General features: G+C 42.1%; 2 long non-coding RNA genes across 5 annotated transcripts in view; one reads left to right on the forward strand and one right to left on the reverse strand.

Moving 5' to 3' along the window:
* LOC105239226 overlaps window positions 1–7,136 on the forward strand; it is a 40,508-nt gene extending 33,372 nt beyond the window's left edge. Inside the window, exon 4 of the long non-coding RNA XR_004627779.1 lies at window positions 6,983–7,136. This is a non-coding gene — a long non-coding RNA (uncharacterized LOC105239226). The remainder of the gene's footprint in view (window positions 1–6,982) is intronic.
* The window catches only part of LOC109490191, a 43,376-nt gene extending 20,316 nt beyond the window's left edge, over window positions 1–23,060 (reverse strand). The window contains exon 1 of one of the 4 annotated variants that reach the window (XR_004627776.1): window positions 22,806–23,060. This is a non-coding gene — a long non-coding RNA (uncharacterized LOC109490191). The remainder of the gene's footprint in view (window positions 1–22,805) is intronic. The other 3 variants (XR_004627777.1, XR_002143461.2, XR_002143462.2) reach the window with 3 other exon arrangements.
* Between the last annotated feature and the right edge of the window lie 3,817 nt (window positions 23,061–26,877).

Raw genomic sequence — 26,877 nt, forward strand, 5'->3', positions numbered from 1 at the left:
CGGGGAAGCTGTGGATTTAAAGGGCCTGTGATTAGTGTTGGCCCACCTGGGTAGCCTTCTTTTTGCTATATAGCATAACACGACCACAGGATGTAATCATACCCATACTTGAAGGGGAGGGATTTCATGGGGCATTGAGGGCATTCTTACAATCCAGCCTCCAACAGCATGTGATTAAATGCGAGGCAATAGGAAGATAATGGCAACTCTATCCTTCCAGCAGCTCCGGGCAATGTTTTGGGTGTCATCCTTGTCCTCTTGGTTTTCCTTACAACTCACTGGTGTTAAAAAACAAAATTCAACCCAGTAAATCTTAAAGATCTTATTGGCTTTATTCAGCAATTCATAAATCAGGCAGCATCCCATCTAGTGGGGAGAAAGGAACTCCAAGTTGCTATACAAAGTGAAAGACTTATAGGCAGAAGGGAGCAGGAACAAGGAAGCTATACCAGCAAAAAGTGGACTGCGGTGGTGAGGTCACTTTCCTTTAGGGGATGGCAGGGGTCTATCAGGCAGATTACCTCATGAGTGCAGACTGAGTGACTCCTGGTCAACTGATTTAAGATTCTACTTCCGGGAGATGCCAGAACTATAATTCAGTTAAGTCTCAGTTTGGTGACACGGGGCTTAGCATAAGGGACTCCATTTTGGGTCCGTTGCCTTATTTTTAACACTAGTCAGTTATCAAATTCTGTCAAATCAACTTTTAGAATACACTTAGGACACAATCACTTCTCATCACCCCCCCCCCCCGCCGGTATCTTAGCTTGGGCCAGCCTTCATCACCTCTCATGTGGATTACTGCAGTAACCTCCTAACTGGCCCAGTCTCAGCCATCTGTCCTCGGTAACCCATGGAGTCCTGGTATGACATATGCCAGACCACGTAGTTCCTGTTTAGCACCCTTCACGGGGGGCCCATCTTGGAATAAAGGCCCAAGTCCCTACTACGGACTATAGTCCAGACTGAAGTCCTTGTGAGGCTCTGCTTTGGTCTCTCATTAGCTCCCGTGACCTCAAATCCGACCATTTTCCCTCTGTCTCTTCCCTGCAGCTTCACAGGCCTCCTGCCAAAGAGTCCTCGAAGGCTTTTGCATCTGATACTCTCTGTGGCTAGAATGTTCTTCCCCAAGATACCTGCACGGCTAGTGACACACACACAGGAACACACACGCACAGGGGAGATTTCAAATTCCCCCAACTTGCTTAATTTTTGCTCTGTAGTACTTTTCATTATGTAATATGTTAATTTACATAATGAAATACATAATACATATGTTAATTTGTATCTTGTTTCTCTCTCCCACTAAAATGCAAATCCTTTAGAACCGGGATTCTACCCTCCCCCCACTTTTGTTCATTATTTTATCAAGCCAGCACATGGTAAGCACTCCGAATTGTTTGGTAAAATAGGATCATGAGAGGGAGGTGACAGGACTCAAAGTACCCTAAGGTCCCTTAGGTTGTTTGGAAGGAAGGCAGTGATGTTAACTTTAGACTTTGCTAAGCTAAATGTTTCTGCTACACTTTTTGCCGTTACCACTCAGAGAACAGAAATAGAACTGTGACTTCAACGTTTAGGAAAAGGAATGGGCAAAAGAGAATATTTGAGTAAACCAGTGGAAGGCAGGTCTGAAGAAGAAACAGCAAAGTCGATATGATAAAAGGAAAGCACAGAGCTCCCCAATTCCTGTAGAATGGCAGATCTAAATCCCTTCACAATCCTCCCGAAACCACACAGATCAACAATGACAACAAATGAAATCACCCCAGCTCTCACCTACAGCATCCTAGGAGACAGAGAATACCTCACACTTCAATTTACATGTAAATGGAGAGATAAATATCTGGAACTCGAAGAGCCAGCTCCAGAGCTCACAGCAGAACCAAGGCTTGGGAGTGGGGGGTTGGGCGGAGTAGGGACGGTGTGTGGAAGAGAGGAGTGCTGCTGGTCCTAGAGGAGGCCAATACCAAAAACATCAGCGCCAACTAGCCTCGGAAGGTGAGGGTTTGATCCCACGAGGGAAGACACTGAGGACACAGGTCTGAGACCTGGTGGATCAGAACACTGGCTACTGGGTAATCAAAAGGAACATTCATGAAAATGGATGATTCATTAGGTCACAAAAGAAAATCTCAGTAACTTTATTTTTTTAAAAAAAGATTTCATTTATTTATTTGAAAGCCAGAGTGAGTGAGAGAGAGACAGCACGAGTGGGGAAAGAGGCAGAGTGAGAGGGACAAGCAGACTCCCCACCGAGCAGGGAGCCCTGGGATCAAGACCTGAGCCAAAGGCAGCAGCTTAACCAATTGAACCACCCAGGTGCCCCCATCAGTGACTTTAAGAATAACAATAATGTAAGCAACATTCTCTGGTCACAAGCCAAAAAAATTATAATTAACAAAATTAAGAGCAAAAGATCCCTCTACCAATTAAAAAAAAAAAAACACTGTATTAAGCATGAGGGCCAATAAGGCAATACAAACCAAATCGCAGAATTTTATGAAATAGCAATTATGAAAACAGCTTATCTGAAGCTATAAGATACTGTAAAAGCAGTCATTAGAAGAAAATATATTGCATGAAGTGAACTGTTTCAGTAAAATTAAACATCAATTAAAAAGCTTAAAAAATTGAGTAAACCGAAAGAAAGCAGAATGAAGGGACTATTAAAGACAAAAGCAGAAATTAATGAGTTAGCAGAAAAAAATCTAAAAAGAATAAATCCATCCAACTGCTGGTTCTTAAAAAAAAATCAAATCAAGCCAATCCAATCAATCAAACAAATCATTAGCTAATCTAATCAGGAACAAAAAATTAAAGGCATAATTATGGAAGATAAGAAATGACAGGGAGGAAAGAGCCATTGAAACAGAAGAAAAGTTAAAAATCTTAAGATACGACTTTTCCCAAGTCTAGACCAACACATTTAAAAACCAATGATGATTTCCTAGGAGGCTATCATTCACTGAAATTGACCCCAGTAAACATAAAAAATTTAAACACACGAGTTATTCCTCAAAAAGACACGAGATCTAGATGGATTCATAGGAGAATCTCCTAAACCTTCCAAACTACTTGAAATATTCCAGAGCATAGAAAAGGGAAACTCCCACATTATTTTTAACTAGTCACATGCATGTACAAAACCCAAGAAGAACAAGTAGTCTTTGACATTTATCCACATATTTACCACTTCCAATGCTCCTCATTCCTTCCTGAAGATTCAAATTTCCATCTGGTTCCAGGCAAGAAAAAGAAGTGAAAAGGAGAGAAGGAATGATACCTATAGCCAGAAAGCAAAGCTTTTCCAGATATCCTTGGCAGAATTTTGCTGACGTCTCATTGGCCAGAAAACCTTGGTGTAGTTTTTAGCCGGGCATATTGCTTTTCCAAACAAATTCAAGGTTCCACTAATAAAGAAGACAAGGAGAATCGTTCTTGGGTAGGAAAAAGCAGTGACTGCCACAGTCCACCCTTTTGGCTATTCACCCTCCCTCAAGTAGGATATACACCCTCCCTAACAGAGACAGTGCTGAGGTCTCAACCAGACATTGCATCCATCTCAAAAGCCCAGATCCCTAGCCAATACCCAGTTTTCTCCATGTAACCCTGATGGGAAGTCTCAGAGTCCAATAACCTGCAAACTAAAAGGCAAGTCATTTCCCCCAACATATTCCACATATAAGAGGAGAAGGAACAAAATGCAACTCCCACATAGGAAGGGAAAGAACGGAAAGTCCAGCCACAGCAAATACCAGATTCTGCTAGACGGGAGTGACCCGGACTCCCTCCTGACAGTAATCTCCATACTCAGCCAACCTACTCCTTGGGAGGATATCTCTCTTTGATTGAGCTCTGTGGTCCAAGTTCCATCTTCTTTGAAGAGACTTCTTGTTCATTGTCCTCTTCTGTCATATCGGGAAGTGAACTCTGGTCAGATTCTTAAATTCTCATTTTTGGTGATATGATTCCCTCAAAAATGTTGTAGGCTTTCAGTCTATTTGCCTCTTATTCAGTCCTAAGTGTGAGTAGCCATAGCCAGAGCTCCTATATGGCCATGATCTTTTTTTTTTTTTTTTTTAAGAGAGAGAGAGAGAGAGCACAAGTGGGGAGGGGCAGAGAGAGAGAGAGAATCTCAAGCAGGTTCCACACCCCAGCATGGAGCCAGACATGGGGCTCAATCTTATGACCCTGAGATCATGACCTGAGCCAAAATCAAGAGTTGGACACTTAACCAATGGAGCCCCCCAGGTGCTCCGTAGCCCTGGTCTTTCAATCTGAAAATCCTTCTCTATAACCTTCTGGCCTCTTGTTCTGCCTGTGCCTCAAGCCTTCAAATTAATGTTTACTGACTTGAGACAACTGGAAACAAAACACTGGAGCGGGAAGAGAATGTTTTGGAGGCCTCACTTCCTCTGTTGAGGAAGGTGCTTTGGAAAGTTTCAGGACACCAGTCTTATCTTCTTCTAAGCTACTGCTTGGCAGTCACCGCTCCTATTTAGAGAAGAGAAAGAACAATCTTTTTTCAGTCCTGCAAATCTCCAAATTATGAGAGGCTCCTTCAAAGATTTGCAGACCCTAGGCAGAGTGTTCTTCCTTAGTGAAGGAGCTCAGTGAACAGGCACTTCTTCCCTTTTTCCTTCAGCATGGATAACTCTAGGACACTGGTCTCTCTCAGGACTTTGTGGAAAGTGGAGCAAAGTGACCTGCACGTGCTAAGACTCTGAATTATTCCAGTTATTTCCCCAACACAACAGACTTGGTTGGCGTGTAGGGTATCTCCCATTGAAGAGCAAATGCACCCAATGTTTCACCACTGCATAAGGAGGTTGTGGGCATTGCCGTCTGCAATGTCTGCACTCTCACAGCCCAAGGCCCCATCTCTACCAGTCACTAAAGTCCATGTTTCATGGGCTGAATTCTCTAAGTGATTGCATTTGGCTGCATTTCACAAAACCCCAACAGAGTGGCTAACCCAATAAGGGGTTTACTTTTTTCATGTTACAACAGGTCTGGCATATGCAGTCTGGGCCTGGCGCAGTTGTTCACGGAATTAGGCTCCTTCTATCTTCTTTGGCCATCCTTAATGTCTTTTGATTTATAATCACAAGATCGCTGTCACTCTTCTGGATGTTGTATCTGCTTTGCAGGCTGGAAGAAGAGGGTAGAGGAAGGCAGAATGCACGCACAAGTGAATCTGCCCTCTTTTTTTTTTTTTTTAAAGTCAGGGAGTCAATCACTTCTAAAGAATCAATTTTCCTAGTGAGTTTCACTTGCATCTTATCGGCCACATTGCAACCCTTTGCTCCAGGGGAGCTGAATTTTTTTTTTTAAGATTTTATTTATTTATTTGTCAGAGAGAGAGAGAGCACACATGCAGGGGGAGCGGCAGGCAGACGGAGAAGCAGGCTCTGCCCTGAGTAGGAAGCCTGATGCGGGACTCGATCCCAGGACTCTGGGATCATGACCTGAGCTGAAGGCAGTAGCTTAACTGACTGAGCCACCCAGGTGTCCCAGGAGCTGAATATTTTTATTCATAGGAAGTTCTGGAGGTTCTGTAAATAAGGAAAAAGAGGAGAATAGATATTGGATAATCAACTGGGTCTGCCAGACCAATGAAAACAGTTTACACAAGAAAAGGAATACCTTGGCTCAAGTAACTGAAAAGTCCAACAGCTTGATCCAACAGCTTAATGAAATCACCAAAAATCCGGTTTCTCTTTAGTTCTCCACTCCGCCTTCTTCTGTGTCAGAATAATCTTGAGGCTGACTCCCCTTTTGGTCCTCAGGTGGCTCCCAGGGCTACAAGCTTTGTCATTCATGCCCAACAGCAAATAGAGGGTTATCAGGCTCTCAGCATTTGCAGCCAACATGCTCAACCCAAGACGGGGCTCAGAGGATGGAATGTGCTCATTGCTCAGCCTAGGTAACAAGCTCCAAACCTAGATTTGGGGTGGAATCATCCCAGGAATTACATGGATCAGATCTCCAAATGGAAACTATGGTCTATTTTTTTTTTAAGATTTTATTTATTTATTTGACGGAGAGAGAGACAGCCAGTGAGAGAGGAAACACAGGCAGGGGGCGTGGGAGAGGAAGAAGCAGGCTCCCAGCGGAGGAGCCGGATGTGGGGCTCGATCCCAGGACTCTGGGATCACGCCCTGAGCCGAAGGCAGATGCTTAACAACTGAGCCACCCAGGTGCACCGAAACTATGGTCTATTAAAAAGGGGCCAGGGACCTCTGGGGGGTACGGTAGGGAAACGGATGATAGGAACACAATCAACAAATGTCCTCCAGGACAGCTAAAGAAAGAAGGAATCAATCAGAAGGGGATTAGCTAGCACTGGAAACAGCAAGAAAAAAGAGAGTCTCTAAAGTAACATTGACAGCATTCATGGATCCAAGCACTGGTAGAGAAGAGGAAGACTGGGCCCAAGGTCCTATCTTGTCCAGTTCCAATAGCAGATCCATTTTTACTGTGAAGGTCTTGGAAGCACACTCCTATTACTCCCAGCCCCCATCTCTCATTCTGGTGCTCTGATTCCAGCTGGTCAAGCAGGCTTCTGATTGTGTTTGACCTCCCAAGTTATTTTCTTATAGGGAGAGAATATTCTAATCAGAGACCAGAATGCTTGGCAATTCTGGTTCACAGTGTAAACGAATACATCAGCCTTCTGGCTTTTACATTAATTTCCGACTCACTGTGTCTACAAAAGCTCCTTTTTGAGCCTGTGTGGCTATGAATCAGACCCTGAAGTCCTCGTGTTTCCAAGATATCTGAAAACTTGTGAGTCTATCAGCAACCAGCCAATGGGTTTCCTTTGAAGACCCCCACATTACCATGTGTCCAAACCATCACCTCCTTCTTGAGTATTGATTCCATAGCATTCAGGGTCTTACACTGGAATCCCAATGTATTATTTCTAATGTAGAAAAGGCTGGGTTTGAGCTGATGCAAAGTCCTTTTTTATCTGCAGGATCTCTTTCTGGAAGCCTCATGACCTGCCTAGCTGTCCTTCTGATCCTGTAGCAGAAGTCTATCAGGCACAAACTTGAATCTTACGTGAACAGACCCTTCAGAAAAGAGGCTATTTGAGTGCTCATAGGAAAATGTATTCTTGTTCACTAAGTCATAAGCCATATGTGAATTAAAGCCAAAATGAGATATTACTACATATCCACTGGAATGACTAAAATTAAAAGAACTGACAATACCAAGTGTTTGCAAGAAAGTAGAAAAAGTGGGACTCCTGCATTTCTTTCGGGAGTGTCAATTGCTATAACTACTTGGGAAGTCTGTTTGGCAACATATATGAAGCTGAACACACACTTACCCTATATCCCGGCAATTCTACTCCTAACTACGTATACAAGAGAAATGCATGCCTACGCTCACCAAAAGACATACATAAGAATATTCGCTGCAGCACCGTTCCTAGTAGCTTTGACTGGGAAACACCCCAAATAGTAGAATGAATAAATACATTGTGTTACAGTCATACCATTTATACTACAAAGCAGTACAGATGAAGGAACTACAGCGGTTCAAACAACTGGGGAAAATCTCATTAACATAATGTTGAGCAAAAGAAGCCAGACCAAAAGACTATATATGGTATGATTCCATTCAGAAGAAATTCAAGAGCAGGCAAAACCTAAATTTTGGCGTTAGAAGTCGAGATAATGGTTATCTTTAGAGGACGAGGTGGGTAATGACTGGAAAGGAGGTACTCCCGAGGTGTTGTGAATGTTCTGGTTTTTTATCTGGGTGGAGATTATACGTATGTGTGCACTTAGTGAAAAGTTTATCAAGGTGTACAATTATAATTTGTACAGTCTCCTTGGCTGGGCTCACTGACGTGGCTAGAGGTTCCTCGGACACTCGCTCTCTGGGCTGGCCTCTGCTAGGGTAATTCAGGAGATCAGCTCTGCCATATGTGCCTGTCACCCACCACGGGCCAGCCCAGGAGTGGTCTCACCGTGACAGCAGAGATGCACGAAGGGTAGCTCCCGATGTTCAAGTCCATATCAAGCCATCATAGCTGCTCACATTCCACTGGCCAAAGCGAGTCAAATGGTGGAAACTAGAGTCAAGGGGCGGGCAAGTTACTCTTCTCATGGTGGGCAGGCATTGATGGCACAGTTTTGTGGTAAGGGGCGTGGACACAGGGAGGGTGATGAATACAAGCTCCCACAGTGTGGGAATAAGAAACCTGAAGCTAATGACAGTACAGCGAAACACATACAATAATTGAGAAGTACAGGGTGCTTTAAGGGCACAGAAAAGGGAACATTTCATGTTTTATCTCATACTCAAATTATTCATGAAAAAATTTATGCATGGACATATCCCTTCCAGACTATGAACTTCTTGTGTGTGCTTCATTTTCACATTTTCCCCAGCTGCTGGCACAATGCCTTGCATAAAATAGGCACTTGAACATTTGTGAAATTAATGTTCAGCCATAAAGGTAGTCCTATTTATTTCAGAGGAAGGAAGAGACCCACATACATACCAATACCTATCTTTATATTTTATAGTCATTTCAGTGAGCTCATAATCTCTATTCATAGAAGAGTTTCCTGTCAAGTGAAGGGTTGGAGGAGTTCCAGCCCACTGACTGATGGGTGGGATCATTCAAATTTTGATGTGTTCCTTTTTTGGATGGGTGCTTGGTGATGGGGGTCTTCTTCATTTTGAAAAATTATAGTAAAATAGGGGCGCCTGGGTGACACAGTTGGTTAAGTGTCTGAGTCTTGGTTTTGGCTCAGGTTGTGATCTCAGGGTTGTGGAATCAAGCCCCACCTGGGACTCTGCACTCAGCACGGAGTCTGCTTGGGATTCTCTCTCCCTCTCCCTCTCCCCTCCACACCAAGCATGCACACCCTCCCCCTCTCTCCCTCTCAAATAAATAAATCTTTAAAAATATTGTGCTAAAATATATATAACATGAAATTTACCAACTTAACTTTTAAAAAAAGATTTTATTTATCCATTTTAGAGAAAGAGAAAGTATGTGTGCATGCGGGGCGGGGGGAGAAGGGTCAGAGGGAGACAGGGAGAGACTCTCAAGCAGATTCCATGCTGAGTGCAGAGCCTGGAACTCAGATCACAACCTGAGCCGAAATCAAGAGTGAGACACCTCACTACCTGCACCACCCAGGAGCCCCATCTTAACGTTTTGAAGGGTGCAGCTCAGCAGCATTAAGTACGTTCATATTATTGTGCAACTACCGCCACCATCCACCCTAGAACTTTACCTTCCCAACTGAAACTCTATACCCATTAAACAATAACTCTCCGTTCTCCCTGCCCCCCAACCTACCAGCCCCTGGCAACCACCATTTTACTTTTTGTTTACACGAATGTGACCATTTTGGGTACCTCATATAAGTGGAATCATACAGTCTTTTTGTGACCAGATTATTTCACCAGCATAATGTCCTCAAGGTTCATCCATGTTGTAGCATATGTCAGAATTTCCTTCCTTTTTAAGGCTGAATAATATTCCATTGTATGTACATACCACATTTTGTTTAGCCATTCATCTATTGATGGGCACTTGGGTTGCTTTACCTTTGCGTATTGTGAAGTGATGTGGTCCTTTTACATGCAAAACAAATTCCACCTAGGTATGGGAACCAGGGCACTACGTACACGCTCCACCGAGCTTGCTAACAGCTATGTTCTCTTGTGGACCTGCCCCATCCAACATGCCCTGGGCAGGAACTTTCCAAAGCAGCTACAGGTCCCTTCCCACAGCAAACCAGTGCATACCTCGTTAACACCATGTACCCCACACCCACATTCTCTTGACTGATCCAACATGTCCTCCTTAGCAGGAGTCCATCCAAAGCAGAGCCACAAGCTGGGCAGTGTGTAAGCCGCCTCAACGGGTCAGCAGCACACCAGAGTGACTCCTGCCCAGGGGAAGGGCGAAGACAACCATACACCAGTTTAACTGCAGCCTTAGCAGTGGGCTGGGGGCAGATATCTGGTCTGACTGCAGGCCTCTCACTCCAGTGAAAGATTTTCAGGGGACAGCACAGGGAAAATGCCCTGAAGTTTGGTGCTAATGCATTTCTGGCAAACACTTGGTCTGACTCAACTCAACCCCAGGGTGTCCCCAGACTGGCCCACTAACAACACAGGGACCAAGCCCTGCTCAGAGCAGGTAAAGAGAACCATTGCAGACATTTGGACCAAAGGCAAAGGTGGCTCAACCACAAGAGTAACACACACACAACACATGTAGGAGACACCCCAGAAATGCCGGGTTCTGGTAAACAGGGGATATTGCACTATGGGGTACCAAAGAACCTCTTCTGCATAAGGCTACTACTTGCAAGAGGAGATGTAGCTGACTTTCCTAACACTTAGAAACAGACACAGAGAGTTAGAGAGAATGAGGAGACAGAGGAATATGTCCTAAATGAAAGAACAGGACAAAATTGCAGTAAGAGAGCAAAACAGAGATAAGTAATATGCCTGATAGGGAATTTAAAATAATGGTCATAAAGATACTCACTGGACTTGAGAAAAGATTGAAGGACCTCAGTGAGACCCTCAATAAAGAGATAGAAAAAATGAAAAATAACTGATTAGAGGGATGCCTGGGTGACTCAATCATTAAGCATCTGCCTTTGTCTCCAAACCTGGCATCGGCATCAGGCTGCCTGCTCAGTGGGAGCCTGCCTCTCCCTCTGCCTGCTGCTCCCCTGGTCATGCTTGCTCTCTCTCTCTCCCTCTCTCTGTCAAATAAATAAATAAAACCTTAAAAAAAAGAGAGAGAGAGAACCAATCAGAGATGAAGAACTCAATAACTGATATTTAAAATACACGAGATGGAATAGCTAGTAGATTAGAAGAAGCAGAACAGATCAGCAACCTGGAGGACAGAATAATGGAAAGCAATCAAGCCAAATGGGAGAAAGAAAAAGAATAATAAAAAATGAAAACAGATTAAGGGAACTCAGAGACACCACCATGCATAATAGCATTTGCATTATAGGGATCCCGGAAGGAGAGGAAAGTGAAAAGCAGGCAGAAAATGTATTTGAAGAAATTATAGCTGAAAACTTCCTGAATCAGGGCAAGGAAACAGACATCCAGATCCAGGAGGCACAGAGAGCCCCCAACAAAATTAACCCAAGGAGGTCCACACCAAGACACATAGCAATTAAAATGGCAAAAAAGTGGTAATAAATAGAGAATTTTAAAAGCAGCAAGAAAAAAAGAAAACAGTTATGTAGAAGGGAAACCCCATAAGGTTATAGTTGATTTTTCAACAGAAACTTTGCAGACCAGAAGGAAGTGGAATGATATATTCAAAATGCTGAAAGAAAAAAAAAAAAAAACCTGCAACCAAGAATCTCTATACAGCAAGACTATCATTCAGAATAGAAGGAGATAAAGAGTTTCCCAGACACACAAAAGTTAAAGGAATTCATGACCTCTAAACCAACCTTATAAGAAATGTTAAAGGGGATTCTTTGAGTGGAAAGGAGAGATGATAAGTAGGGGGGAAGAAAAGTAGGAAGCATGAAAGCGGAAAAATTAAGTATATCTACAAAATTCAGTCAAGAACTTCACAAAATAAAAGGATCTAAAGTATGGCATCATATACCCAAAACATGGTGGGGACAGGAGTAAAAGTTTAGTGCTTTTGATGAGGTTGTGGGATATAGGTGAGGTTCAGTGGGGTGCAGTCCGGAGCCAACAACCAAGAAAGAATTCTTGAGACGCCTTTGGTGCAAAATTGGTGGTTTATTAAAGTACGGGGACAGGACCCAGGGGCAGAAAGAGCTGCTGCACCGTGGTTGTGAGGGGTGGCTGATTATATACCATGGGGTTGGGGGAGGTAAGGAAAAAGGGAGGTTGAGAAAGTACTTTCATATGTTAAAGAAGACTCGCAGGACACTGGAGGCCTTGCTATTGTCAAGTTAGGGTTGTTGACCGTCTAGAAGGTATTAACAGTAAGGTAGTTGGGGGCTTCCAGGGAGAATGTTACTTTCCTCCTATCGCACGTCCTTATCAATGGGCTGCAGGTTTAAAAGAAGTTCCATTTTATTTACATTTCCTTCTGCCTCAGCCTCCCTCAATTTTATGGAGAGAATTGGTAATGTTAGGGCTCCAGGAAACCGAATTATGGGTCTCTGGAAGTTAGGCTATTGATAAGAAAGCTTCTTCCTTGTAAATCACTAGGACATGTGTAAACTGAGGGAGACTCAGGTCTTGCAGGATTGTGATCTCTGTTAGTTAACCACTTGTTTTTCTTTTCCTTAGCTTTTGGGCAGCCAGGGGTGCCTGAGGAATGCCACATGGCACATCCCATGGCGGGGGGGTGTTGCCGGGTGTCAGCCTCTGCCCCGTCCTCAGCTTGCCCTCTGCTCCCTCATCACTTTTAGAATGGGTTCAAACTTAAGCAACCATCAACTTAATATAGACTGCTATATGCGTAAGATGCTATACTTAGATCTAATGGTAAGCACAAATTAAAAACTGGCAATAGATATGCAAAAAATAAAGAGAAAGGAATCCAAGTATATTACTAAAGAAATCCAACAAACTGTGAGAGAAGAGAGTAAAAGAAAGCAACAGAGAAGAACTAGAAAAACAACCACAAAACAAGTACCAAAATAGCAATAAGTACATACCTACCAATAATTACTTTGAATGTAAATGGATTCAATGCTCATTGAAAGATATAGGGTGATGAAATGGATGACAAAGCAAAGCCCCTTATATGCTGCCTACAAGGGTGTCTGGGTGGCTCAGTCTGTTGAGCACTTGCCTTTGGCTCAGGTCATGATCCCAGGGTCCTGGGATCGAGTCCCACATGAGGCTCCCTGCTCAGCGAGGAGTCTGCTTCTCCTTCTCTCTCTGTCCCTTCTCCCTGCTCATGCTCTCTCTCTCTCTCTTGCTCACTCTCTCTAACAAATAAATAAATAAAATATTTTTAAACATACATGCTGCTTACAAGAGACTCATTTCAGACCTAAAGGCACCTGCATATTGAAAGTGAAGGTATGGAAAAGCATTTAACATGCAAACAGAAGTGAAAAGAAGGCCAAGGTAGCAATACTTATACCAGACAAAATAGACTTTAAAATGACTGGGTGGCACAGCGGTTAAGCGTCTGCCTTCAGCTCAGGGCGTGATCCCGGCGTTATGGGATCGAACCCCACATCAAGGCTCTTCTGCTATGAGCCTGCTTCTTCCTCTCCCACTCCCCCTGCTTGTGTTCCCACTCTCGCTGCTGTCTCTATCTCTGTCGAATAAATAAATTAAAAAAATCTTAAAAAAAAATAAAATGACTGTAATGAGACAAAGAAGGACACTATGTAATCCTAATGGGAACAATCCAACAAGAGGACAACAATTATAGGGGGAGGAGTTAAGATGGCGGAAGAGTAGGAGACCCTAATTTCATCTGGTCCCTGGAATTCAGCCAGAGTTATCAAATCTTTCCGAATACCTGTGAAATTAACTGGAGAAAAAAATTTGCTGCAATTCTACAATTCTGCAAGGTAGGAGTTGCAGAGATGTAAATCTGAAACAATATATCAGTAGATAAACCATGAGGGGAGGGAGCCTTCATAAGCCAGGTTCCAGAAAGTATTATAAGCAGCATGCAAAATCCAACTTTTAGAAGTTTGCCTGAAAGGTGCTCAGGGGGCGATGTGGGGTGGAATCCCAGGTGGGACAGTGTGATCTCAGGATCCCTGGGGTCACAAAAAGAATGGGGGTGCCTGAGTGCGCAGAGCTCCCAAGCATCAGAGCGGGGAAGTCATCTGCAAATAGTGAGCCTAGGCACCAACTTTCCACTCCGTGTTGCCATAAACTGCTAACTGAGGCAGTGTGGGGACTGCTCTCCAAGCAGAGGCCCAGCAAGAGGCAGAGCTGCAGCGAAACCCCCTTCCCTCTTCTGGGAGGAAGAGCACAGGTGTGGGCCACAGGAGTCTGCAGGGTTTGGACACTAGAAGCAGAACATGTGACTGAAATAGAAGTGCTGGGTCACAGGCTAGGTGAACACAGAGTGCTGAGGGAAACCAGGGAGACAAGAGTGATTGACTGCTTTTCGGTGAGGGCTCACTGAAGAGTGGGGGGTACAGATCGGGGTGCCACCATTTTCATCCCCCACCCCCCCAGCTGGTGCTGAAAGCCTTCAGGGAACAAAGTAGCCACATAGTGCGATCTGAGGGAGCCACTTACACTGAGCCTGGCACCCTGGCAAGGGGTGTGCAGTTCCACCCTGGGAAAGATACCTGAGAACCAGTGCAACAGGTCCCTCCCCCAGAAGACCAGCAGAAACATCAGGTAATATCAAGTTTACTGATCAAAGAGATTTGCAAAACTTCAGCTCTTGGGGAAAACAGCATATAGCATTCATGGTTTTTTTCTTATTATTTTTTAGTCTTTCAGTTTTATGTTTTTTCCTTTTCAGCTCTTTTCTTATTTTATCAATTCTTTTTTAAGTCTTTTTTTTAATTTTCATTTTTACATTTACATTTTATATATATATTTTTTTTCATTTTTGGCTCCCTTACATTGTATTTAATTTTATTTTTGTGTAAGTTTTTCTTGTTCTCCTATTTTGGGATCTAGTTTCTTCTAACAAACAGACCAAAATACACCCAGAATCTAGTTTATTGTTCTGTTCTACTTCTTGTTTGATTTCTCTCTCTCTCTCTCTCTCTTTTTTTTTTTGGTTTCTGTTTCTTCTGATTTGTTTAATGTATATTTTTCTGGTGTCTTGTTGTTATTTTTGTATTTTCTCTCTTTCGTCTATTCTTTTCTGGACATAATGATGAGATGGAAAAATTCACCCCAAAAGAGAGAACAGGAGGCAGTACTCACTGCCAGGGATTTAATCAATATGGATACAAGTAAGATGTAGGAATTAGAATTCAAAACAACGATTATAAAATACTAGCTGGGCTTGAAAAAAGCATAGAAGACACTAGAGAATCCATTACTGGAGAAAGAAAAGATTTAAAATCTAATCAGGTTGAAATAAAAAAGGCTATTACTGAGATGCAATAAAAAATGGAGGCTCTACTAGGATAGCAGAAGACAGAGTCAGTGATATAGAAGACAAAATGATGGAGAATAAGGAAGTAGAGAAAAAGAGAGATAAAAAACTACTGGATCACGAAGGGAGGATTCAAGAGATCAGTGATACCATAATCAGCGAAACAATATTAGAATAATTTGGGTCCCAGAAGAAGAAGGAAGAGAGAAAGAAGGTTTTTTGCTTTTTTTTTTTTTTTTAAGATTTACTTATTTGACAGGTAAAGAGACAGTGAGAGAGGGAACACAAGCAGGGGGAGTGGGAGAGGGAGAAGCAGATTTCCTACTGAGAAGGGAACCAAATGCAGGGCTCGATCCCAGGACCCTGAGCTCATGACCTGAGCCGAAGACAGATGCTCAATGACTGAGCCATTCAGGTGCCCCGAGAGAGAAGGTTTATTTGAACAAATTACAGCTGAGAACTTCCCTAATCTGGAGAAGGAAACAGGCATTCAAGTCCAGGAGGCACAGAGAACCCTCCTCAAAATCAACAAAAATAGGCAACACCTCGACATATAATAGTGAAGCTTGCAAATTTCAGAGATAAAGAGAAAATCCTGAAGGCAGCTCAGGACAAGAGCTATAACCTATAAAGGTAGAAACATAAGGCTGGCAGCAGACCTGTCCACAGAGACCTGGCAGGCCAGAATTGACTGGCATGATATATTCAGGGTGCTAAATGAGAAAAATTTGCAGCCAAGAATATTTTATTCAGCAAGGCTGCCATTCAGAATGAAAGGAGAGATAAAGAGCTTCCAGGACAAACAGAAACCAAAAGAATTTGTGATCACTAAACCAGCCATGCAAGAAATATTAAGGGGAGGGGGCATCTGGGTGGCTCAGTCTGGTCAAGCGTCTGCCTTCAGCTCAGGTCATGACCCCAAGATCCTGAGATCGAGACCCGCATGGGGCTCCCTGCTCAGTGGGGAACCTGCTTCTCCCTCTCCCTCTGCCCCTCCCCCCACTCATGCTTCCTCTTGTGTGCTCTCTCTCAAATAAATAAATAAATAAGATCTAAAAAAAAAAAAAAGAAATATTAAAGGGGGATCCTTCGAGTGAAGAGAGAGTCCAAAAGTAACAAAGACCAGAAAGGAACAGAAATAATATACAGACACAGTGACTTTACAGGAAATACAATCGCACTAATTTGCTATCTTTCAATAATTACTCTGAATGTAAATGGACTAAATGCTCCAATCAAAAGACACACGGTATCAGACTAGATAAAAACACAAGACCCATCAACATGCTGTCTAGAAGAGACTCATTTTAGACCAAAAGACACCTCCAGATTGAAAGTGAGGGGGTGGACAACCATTTATCACACTAATGGACATCAAAAGAAAGCTGGGGTGGCAATCCTTATATCAGACAAATTAGATTTTAGACCGAAGACTGTAATAAGAGATGAAGAAGGACCCTATATCATAATAAAAGGGTCTATCCAATAAGAAGATCTAACAATTGTAGATATTTATTCCTCTAACTTGGGAGCAGCCAATTATATAAACCAATTAATAACAAAATTAAGGAGACATATTGATAACAATCCAATAATAGCAGGGGACTTTAACACCCCACTCACAGCAATGGACAGATCACCTAAGCAGAAGATCAACAAGGAAACAAGGGCTTTGAATGACACACTGGACAAGATGGACTTCATAGATATATTCAGAGCATTTCATCCTGAAGCAATAGAATACACATTCTTCTCGAGTGCACATGGAACATTCTCCAGAACAGATCATATACTGGGTCATGAATCAGGTCTCAACTGGTACCAAAAGATTGGAATTATTCTCTGCATATTTTTAGACCACAGTGCTTTAAAACTGAAACTCAGTCACAAGAGAAAATTTGGAAGGAACACAAATACATGGAGGCTAAAGAGCATCCTACTAAAGAACGAATGTGTCAACCAGGAAATTAAAGAAGAATTTAAACAATCCATAGAAACAAATGAAAATGAAAACACAACTCCTCAGAACCTTTGGGATGCAGCGAAGGTGGTCCTAAGAGGGAAGTATATTGCAATACAAACCTTTCTCAAGAAATAAGAAAAGTCCCAAATACACAACCTAACAAAGGAGCTGGAGAAAGAATAGCAAATAAAGCCTAAATCCAGCAGAAGAGAAATAATAAAGATTAGATCAGAAATCAATGAAATAGAAACCAAAAGAACAGTAGAACAGATCAACAAAACTAGGAGATGGTTCTTTGAAAGAATTAATAAGATCAATAAACACCTAACAAGACTTATCAAAAATAAGAGAAAGGACCAAATAAATAAAATCATAAATGAAAGAGGAGAGATTACAACCAACACCGAAGATATACAAACAATTATAAGAACATATTATGAGCAACTATGTGCCAACAAATTAGGCAATCTGGAAGAAACAGATGCATTCCTAGGAACATATAAACTACCAAAACTGAAACAGGAAGAAATAGAAAACCTGAACAGACCCATAACCAGCAAAGAAATTGAAGCAGTAATTAGAAATCTCCCAACAGGGGTGCCTGGGTGGCACAGCGGTTAAGCGCCTGCCTTCGGCTCAGGGCGTGATCCCGGCGTTATGGGATCGAGCCCCACATCAGGCTCCTCTGCTATGAGCCTGCTTCTTCCTCTCCCACTCCCCCTGCTTGTGTTCCCTCTCTCGCTGGCTGTCTCTATCACTGTCAGATAAATAAATAAAATCTTAAAAAAAAAAAAAAAAAAGAAATCTCCCAACAAACAAGAGTCCAGGACCAGATTGCCTCCCAGCAGAATTCTACCAAACATTTAAAGAAGAATTAATACCTATTCTTCTGAAGCTGTTTCAAAAAATAGAAATGAAAGGAAAACTTCCAAACTCATTTTATGAGGCCAGCATTACTTCGATCCACAAATCGAAGACCCCACCAAAAAGGAGAATTACAGACCAACATCTCTGATGAACATGGATGCAAAAATTCTCACCAAGATACTAGAGGGAGCATACCTCAATATCATAAAACATGATACACCACATCAACAAGAGAAAGGATAAAAACCAGATGATTGTTTCAATAGATGCAGAAAAAGCATTTGACAAAGTACAACAACCATTCATGATAAAAACCCTCAACAAGGCAGGTTTAGAGAGAACATACCTCAACATAATAAAGGCGTATATGAAAAATCCACAGCTAATATCATCCTCAATGGGCAAAATCTGACAGCTTTTCCTCTGTGGTCAGGAATAAAACAGGGATGTCCACTTTCACGACTTTTATTCAACATAGTACTAGAAGTCCTAGCCTCAGCAATCAAACAATGGAAGGAAATAAAAGGCACCCAAATTGACAAGGAAGAAGTAAAACTTTTACTATTTGCGGATGACATGATATTATATACATAGAAAACCTGAAGGACTTCACTAAAAACTACTAGAACTGATAAATGAGTTCAATAAAGTTGCAGGCTACAAAATCAATATACAGAAGTACATTGCATTTCTATACACTAATAATGAAGTAGCAGAAAGAGAAACTAAGAAAACAACCCTATTTAAAATTGCACCCAAAATAATAAAATATTTTGGAATGAACTTAACCAAGGAGGTGAAAGACCTATACTCTAAAAACTACAAAACACTGATGAGAGAAATTGAAGAGGACACAAACAAATGGAAAGATATTCCATGCTCATGAGTTAGAAGAACAAATATTGATAAAATGTCCATACTACCGAAAGCAATCTACAGATTGAATGCAATCCCTATCAAAATACCAACAGCATTTTCCACCAAACTAGGACAAACAATCCTAAAATTTGTATGGAACCACAAAAGACCCTGAATAGTCAAAGCGATCTTGAAAAAGAACAAAACTGGAGGTATCACAATCCCAGATTTCAAGATGTACTACAAAGCTTCAGTAATCAAAACAGTATGGTACTGGCACAAAACCAGACACATATATCAATGGAACAGAATAAAGCCCAGAAACAAACCCATGATTTTTTTATATGGTCAATTAATATTCTATAAAGGAGGCAAGAATACACAATGGGAAAAAGATAGTCTCGTCAACAAATGGTGCTGGGAAAACTGGACAGCTACACAGAAAATAATGAAACTGGACCACTTTCTTACACCATTCACAAAAACAAATTCAAAATGGATTAAAGACCTAAATGTGAGACCTCAAACCATGAAAATCCTAGAAGAGAGCACAGGCAGTAATGTCCCTGACATTGGCTGTCACATTTTTCTAGATGTCTCCTGGGGCAAGGGAAACAAAAGCAAAAATAAACTGTTGGAACACCAAAATAAAAAGCTTCTGCACAGCAAAGGAAACAATCAACAAATCTAAAAGACAATCTACTTAATGGAAGAAGATATTTGCCAATGACATAGCCAATAAGGGGCCAGTATCCAAAACATATAAAGAACAATTCAACACCAAAACTCACAAATAATCCAAGTAAAAATGAGTAAAAGACATATGGATGGCCAAGAGACATAGGAAAAGATGCTCAACATCACTAATTACAGGGAAATGTAAATCAAAAGCATAATGAAATATCACCTCACACCTGTCAGAATGACTAAAATCAACAACACGAGAAACAACAGGTGTTGGCAAGAATGTGGAGAAAAAGGAACCCTCGTGCACTGTTGATGGGAATGCAAACTGGTGCAGCCACTGTGGAAGACAGTATGGAGCTTCCTCAAAAGATTAAAAATAGAACTATCCTATGATTTAGTAATTCCACTACTGGGTATGTACCCAAAGAATACAGAAACACTAATTCAAAAAGATATATGCACCCCTACGTTTATGGTAGCATTATTTACAATAGCCAAATAATGGAAGTAGCCCAGGTGTCTAACAACAGATGAATGGATAAAGAAGATGTGGTAAATATATACGATGGATATTACTCAGCCATAAAAAAAGAATGAAATCTTGCCATTTGCAACAATGTGGATGGAGCTAGAGAGTATTATGCTAAATGGAATAAGTCAGTCAGAGAAAGGCAAATACTATATGATTTCACTCACATGTGGAATTGAAGAAACAAATGAACAAAAAAAGAGACAAACCCAAAAATAGACTCAACTATAGAGAACAAGTGATGGTTACCAGAAGAGAGATGGGTGGAGGGAGGGGTAAAATAGGTGATGGGGATTAGAGTACACTTATCATGATGAGAACTGTGTAATGTACAGAATTGTTGAATTGCTCTATTGTACACCTGAAACTAACACAACACTGTATGTTAACCATACTGGAATTAAAATTTTAAGAACTACTTTTCTGAGGGGATAAATCTGTCCAGGAACTTAGGAACAGGATAAGACATTAACCCTAGGAACAATCTCCAGAGTGCGGCAAGCATCATGATTTCAAAACTAGGCTTATGGGTAGAAGGTCATAAGTAGACTGACATAGGATATTTCTAAAGGTTGGTTCTAGCTTCCCTTTATATTTGTTTATGTCTCCTTTCACTGATTCTGGGAGCTTCACAGCACCATTACAATATATTCCCTTTCTGCTAAGGTTAACCAGAGTTAAGTGTTTGTTGTTTGTAACTAATAACACTGACTGGTATACTACAGTGACATCTTTTTGTTTGTCATTATTTTAAGACAAATTAAAACTTTAATGTAGTTCATTTTTTAAGTCTATCCAATAGCCAGGGACTAAAGAAAGATAATACTCATTGTTGAAAAGGATGTGAAGAGTAGGTGCTGATGGGTTTTAACCTGGAACACTGTTTAAGGATTGGAAGTTTGGAGAGAAGGGTTCTGGAAGATGATGGTGGTGACATAGCTTTTTTCCCCTGTTTTTTCTTCAAAAAAAATTTTTTTAAGATGTCATTTTTTTACACCCAACATCGGGCTGGAATCACAACCCTGAGATCAAGAGTCCCATGCTTCACTGACTCAGCCAGCCAGGTGTCCCCTGTTTTTTAATTGTTATAAAAAGCACATAAAATTCTAAGCATTTGAAGTCTGCAGTATTAAGTACAGTCACATTGCAACGCACCATCATCCATCTCCAGAATTCTTTTCATCCTGCAAAACTGAAACTCTATGACCACCAGATAGTAACTCCCCATTCTCCCCTCCCCCAAACCCTAGCAACCACCCTTATACTTTTTATCTCTATGATATTAACTACTCTGGGTACTTCATATAAGTGAAATCATATATTTGTCTTTTTTTCTAGCCAGAAAAAAGGATAAGATAATGGGGGGCAGGCTTTTTAATCTCTCTGGATCCCCAATTAAAAACAAAGCAACTGGGGTCAAGCCCAAAACCCAAGGACAGAATTTATAAAAACTAGGTGCTATGAACTGTTTGCTCCCCAATTTATACGTTGAACCCTAAACTTCAATATGACATTATCTGAAGATAGAGCTTTTAGGAAGTAATTAAGGTTAAATGAAGTCATGAGTCCCTAATACAATAGGCTGGGTGGCCTTATAAGAGAGAGAGATATCTCTCTTTCTCACTCTCTCCATGAACACACACCAGTGAAAGGCCAGGTGAGGACACCACAGCCATCTACAAACCAGAAAGTGAGTCCTCCTAGAAACCAAATCCTGCTAGACTTTGATCTTGGACTTTCCAGGCTCCAGAACTTTGAGAAATACATTTCTATTGTTTAAGCTACTCAGTCTGTGGTATTTTTTCATGGCAGCATTACAAGAATTATATACGAGGTGATGGTATTTCCATGAACTTCAAAATACAAGCTGGTGAGGACAAACTGTTGGTAACTGCAAACTTGCAGGGTATTAGCATCTGTGCAGAAAGAAGCAGAAGGAAGTAAGGAGGCATGTCACAGATCTGAGAATAGGAATTCGTACAAATAGTCAACAGATAGGCACCGAAAAGCCTAACCATTTTGACAACAGCGGCTGAAACGGAGGTTTTTTCGTCCATTCCAACGGTGGCTAAAGGCAAAGGGTCCGCTTTAGGTCTGAAGGGACTGGAGCAGTCTAGTCTGTATGGACCCTAAAACTACGTGTCAGGGCTTCCTTCCAAGTAGGGCCTCACACGTGGGAAAGAGAAGGCAGCGGGTATGACATGCAAATTCAAGAGGCGGGCACGCAAGGGTGAGGCGTGGAGGGCTTTTCAAAAACTACACCAACCAATTCGGCCTCATTTACAGGCCAGGTGGAGCCAGTGAAAGCTGCTGAGCTGGACGGCAGAGTGAGGAGGTAGCTAGCTGGGGAAGATGAAGGAACCGAGAAGACAATCTGTCCCTGGGTCCTGCTTCTGTTCCCCTCACTGTCCACCAGGGCCATGGGGTTTAGAGAAAACCACAGGAGCTTGAACCTTGTCCCCCTGGATGGCTTCATGACCCTGGACAAGTTCCAGAAACGACAGCCGTCTCCCAGGCTCAGGTGAAGAGCAAAGGAAACAGTGCAGCAGACAGCTGGTGCACGGAAACATGCAAGCAAACGCCCTCGGTGGAGGGAAGGGCCCTCTCCCTCCGCTGCGGTTCCCGGCTAGGGGCAGACTTGGAGCGACTTAGCAGGGGCTCCGGCCCCCGCCGCTGGCTCACCGCAGCGTTACAGCCCGCTCCGGCGTGCCTGCGCGCGCACTCACACACCCACCCGGACCCACACGCTCCCCGCGGGGACAGCCCGGGCCCCTCAGAGCCGCGTACGCACTCCGTCCGGGGCCCACGCACTCCGTCCGAGGCCCGCACACTCCGCACTCGCCCCGCGCGGCGCCTCCTACCTTTCCAGACAGCGGAGATGCGGGGTCCGCTCTTCGGGTGGCCTTGGGTGGCGGCGGCCGTCCAAAGCAGGCGCAGCAGCCGCAGCGGGAGCCGGGAGGCAAGGAACAAAGTCTGAGCGGGGCGCCTGTGAGCAGAGGTGGTGACATCCCGAGGACCTGGAGCAAGAGGAGCCAGCCGCCCAGCCCCCGCGATCTCCGCGCGGGGAGGCGGAGTCAAACGCCTGACCTCGCCCCGCCCCTCGCAGCCTTCCTCGCCGCGAGAGAGCGGTGCCAACGGCCCCGGGCAACCTTCTCCCTCCGCCACCCAGCCGGCCGGGGCCAAGACAGACTTGTGGTCTTCTGTGATCGATGGCAGGCCCTGTCCCCTCTGAGCCTCAATCACCCCCACCGCATGAAAGGGTTGGCCTAGAAGCTGGGGAGTCTTAAACCAGCAGACAGGTCTAGTACCAGGTAACCTCACTAATGGCCAGCTAAGTGGTTTGGATCCTGAAAGTTGTTTCTCAGAGGACAGGCTGCCTTGAGTGGACATCACTTCCTCTGAGCCTATAAGCAGGAGCAAGATGCTTTCCCTTCAGGAGGCGGGCCGAGGGCAGGGGTCAGCACCCCATCTTTACTGGGCTGTGAGAAAACAGAAGTTTTTTTGTTTTTTTTTCTTTAAATTTTATTTACTTGAGGGAGAAAGAGAGCACGAGCACACAAACGGGGAAAGGCAGAGAGAGAGGGAGCAGCAGACTCCCCGCTGAGCAGGGAGCATGAAGTGGGGCTCCATCCCAGGACCCTGGGATCATGACCTGAGCAGAAGCCAGATGCTTAACTGACTGAGCCACTCAGGCGCCCCAACACGGGGTTTTCATCTTGGCCTGACTCCCTCCCCTCTCCCTTCTCCTCCCTTCTCCAACCAGCAGCCTTCTGGGCTGCCTCCCCGCAGCCAGCTGGTGTTTTCTCAGAAAATCCAAACTCATTTCCATGTGAGTGGAGGGGGATATAATTAAGAAGTCCCCTTTTATTTTGTTGAGGTAGTTTCCTTCTATTGCTAGTTTGTTAAGTGTCTTCATCTTAGAAGAGTGTCAGATTTTGTCAGTGTTTTTTCTGTATTGAAATGCTCATGTGGTTTTCCCCCTTTTGTTGACGTGGTATAAATGACATTAATAAATTTTTCTATGTTGAACTATCTTTGCATTGCAGGAATAAATCCCACTTGGTCATGGTGTATAATCCTTTTAATATGCTCCTAACTTGTTTGCTAGTGTTTTGTTGAGGATTTTTGCATCAAAGGCATTATTGGTCTGTAGTTTTCTTGTAGTGTCTTTGGTTTTGATAACAGTATAATGTTGCCCTTGTAAACTGAGTTGGGAAGTGTTACCTCCTCTTCAGTTTTTTGGAAAAGTTTGAGAAGGATTGGTATTAGTTCTTTAAATGTTTGGTAGAATTCACCAATGAAGCCAGAAAGTTCAGGGCTTTTCTTTTTTGGTTTGTTTGTTTTTTAAGTGAAGTGTGTTACTCAAAATTTCTCCACACGATCTAGTTGTCAGATATTGAGAGATTCGTGATTACTGATTCAGTCTCCTTACTATAGTTCTATTCAGATCTATTTCTTCATGATTTAGTCTTGGTAGGTTTTGTGTTTCTAGGAATTTGTTCTTTTCATCAATGTTATCCAATTTGTTAGCATACAATTGTTCACAGTACTCTCTTATAGTCTTTTTATTTCTGTAGAATCAGTGGTTATGTCCCAACTTTCATTGCTGATTCGAGTAATTTGTCTTCTCTCTTTATCAGTCCATCTAGCTAAAAGTTTGTCAATTTTGTTGATTTTTTCAGGAACCAACTTCTGGTTCCATTGATATTTCTCTTCTGTATTTCGTTTCTCTCTGCTCTAATCTTTGTTATTTCCTTCCTTCTGCTAGCTTTGGATTTAGTTTGTTCTTCTTTTTCTAGTCCTTAAGTTGTAAAGTAGGTTGCTGATTGGAGACCTTTCTTGCCTTTTAACATAAGTGTTCATAGCTATGCATAATAACAGAAAAGAAAGTCAAATCTCATACAAGATTATTATACGAAAAGGAGAATAAGGAGAAGAATTATATCCCTAAAGACAGTGAAAGCATACCAATGGGATATGAGCAAGAGACAGATATAAATGACAATCACCTACTTCAAAATGAACTAAAAGATCTTTCTTTTATTTTCTTTTTTTCTTTCTTTCTTTCTTTCTTTTTCTCNAATCACCTACTTCAAAATGAACTAAAAGATCTTTCTTTTATTTTCTTTTTTTCTTTCTTTCTTTCTTTCTTTCTTTCTTTCTTTCTTTTCTCTTTTTCTTTTCTTTTTTTCTTTTCTTTTCTTTTCTTTTCTTTTCTTTTCTTTTCTTTTCTTTTCTTTTCTTTTTTCTTTTCTTTTCTTTTCAAGTAGGCTCCACACCCAGAGTGGAGCCCAACATGGGGCTTGAACTCACAACCCTGAGATCAAGTTCTGAACTGAAATCAAGAGTCAGTTGCCCAACTGACTGAACCACCCTGGCATCTCAAAATGAACTAAAAGATCTTAAGAAAAAGCACAGCATCAATTAGAACTAGGAAAGCTCAGAAATGAGGAGACAGAACTCAGGAAGGAACATCATAAATAAAAGAAAAAAAAAACCAATACAAAATAGAGTCTAAACCAAAAGGAATGCAAGAAGGAATAAATACAACAGATAATACTGTAAGAGAAATATAAGGAGGAAAGGAGGAACATCTTAAAATAAAAAAGAAAGATATAAAAAGATTGGAGAAAAAGCAACAAATATTGAAGAAAGACAAAAAAGATTCAACATATGAATATCAAGAGTCTCCTTAAGAAGCAAATCAGAGCAAGAGAACAGAACTATTTTAAAACTTATAATTCAAAAAAGCTATCTTGAAATTAAAAAAAAAAATTGATACTACATTTTAAAAGATCTTACCACATGCCTGAGAAGACTGACCTAGAACAAGCGACACCAAGACGTAGTTTGGTAAAATTACAGGACCTTACAGAAAAAGAGAATTATTATTTTTTAAAAATTTTATCTTATTTTTATTAGAGAGTGCATGCATCTGCACGTGCATGTTAAGGAAGGAGGGGCAGAGGGAAAGGGAGAGAGAGAGAATCTTAAGCAGCTCCACACTCAAGTACAGAGCTGAACCTGGGGCCTGATCTCACGACCCTGAGATCACGACCTGAGCCAAAATCAAGTGTCAGGCTGACTGAGCCACCCAGGCACCCCGAAAAGGAAAAAATATTTGACTAAACTAGAAGTGAGTAAATAGAGCAAACAAGTTGTAAGGGAAAGAAAATTAGGTTTTCATTATAAGAAAATGAATTATCTCAAGGAAAGAAAATGTGAGCCCAGAATTTTCTGTTCAGAAAACTGAGTTTCACATGTAAAGGCTATCGATATGAAAAAGCTCAGGGAATATTGTAAACCTTCCTGGGAAATCTAGTAGAGAATGAGTTGCAATTGTAAAAAACTAGTGGTGAGCACTAAACACAGAATTCTTTGGAAACTAAAAGTGCTAAAAGGAAGAAGGTAAAGTATTTAATGGTATAGATTCAGATAATATATAACATGTCTGTTGAAGTGGAGAATAGAAGGGGTAGAGTGAAAAGTATATGCAAAAAACTTTTAAACTTTCATTTTTTAATTTTAAAAGTTATTTTTTGAAGTTTTATTTCTTTAAAGATTTTATTTATTTATTTGAGAGAGAGAGTGAGTGAATGAGAGCGAGAGCGTGCACGAGCAGGGAGAGAGGGAGACGGAGAAGCAGACTCCCCACTGAGCAAGGAGCCCAATGCAGGGCTCCATCCCAGGACCCAAGGATCATGACCCAAAGGCAGACGCCCAACCAACTAAGCCACCCAGGCACCCCAAGTTATTTTTAAAAATATTTTGTTTATTTATTTGACAGAGAGACAGAGACAGAGACAGAGAGAACAAACAGGGGGAGTGACAGGCAGAGGGAGAGGGAGAAGCAGATTCCCCACTCAGCAGGGAGCCCGATGTGCGGCTCAATCCCAGGACCCTGGGATCATGACCTGAGCTGAAGGTAGACAC

This window comes from Ailuropoda melanoleuca, chromosome 9 (assembly GCF_002007445.2).
Source record: "Ailuropoda melanoleuca isolate Jingjing chromosome 9, ASM200744v2, whole genome shotgun sequence".
Lineage (NCBI taxonomy): Eukaryota > Metazoa > Chordata > Mammalia > Carnivora > Ursidae > Ailuropoda > Ailuropoda melanoleuca.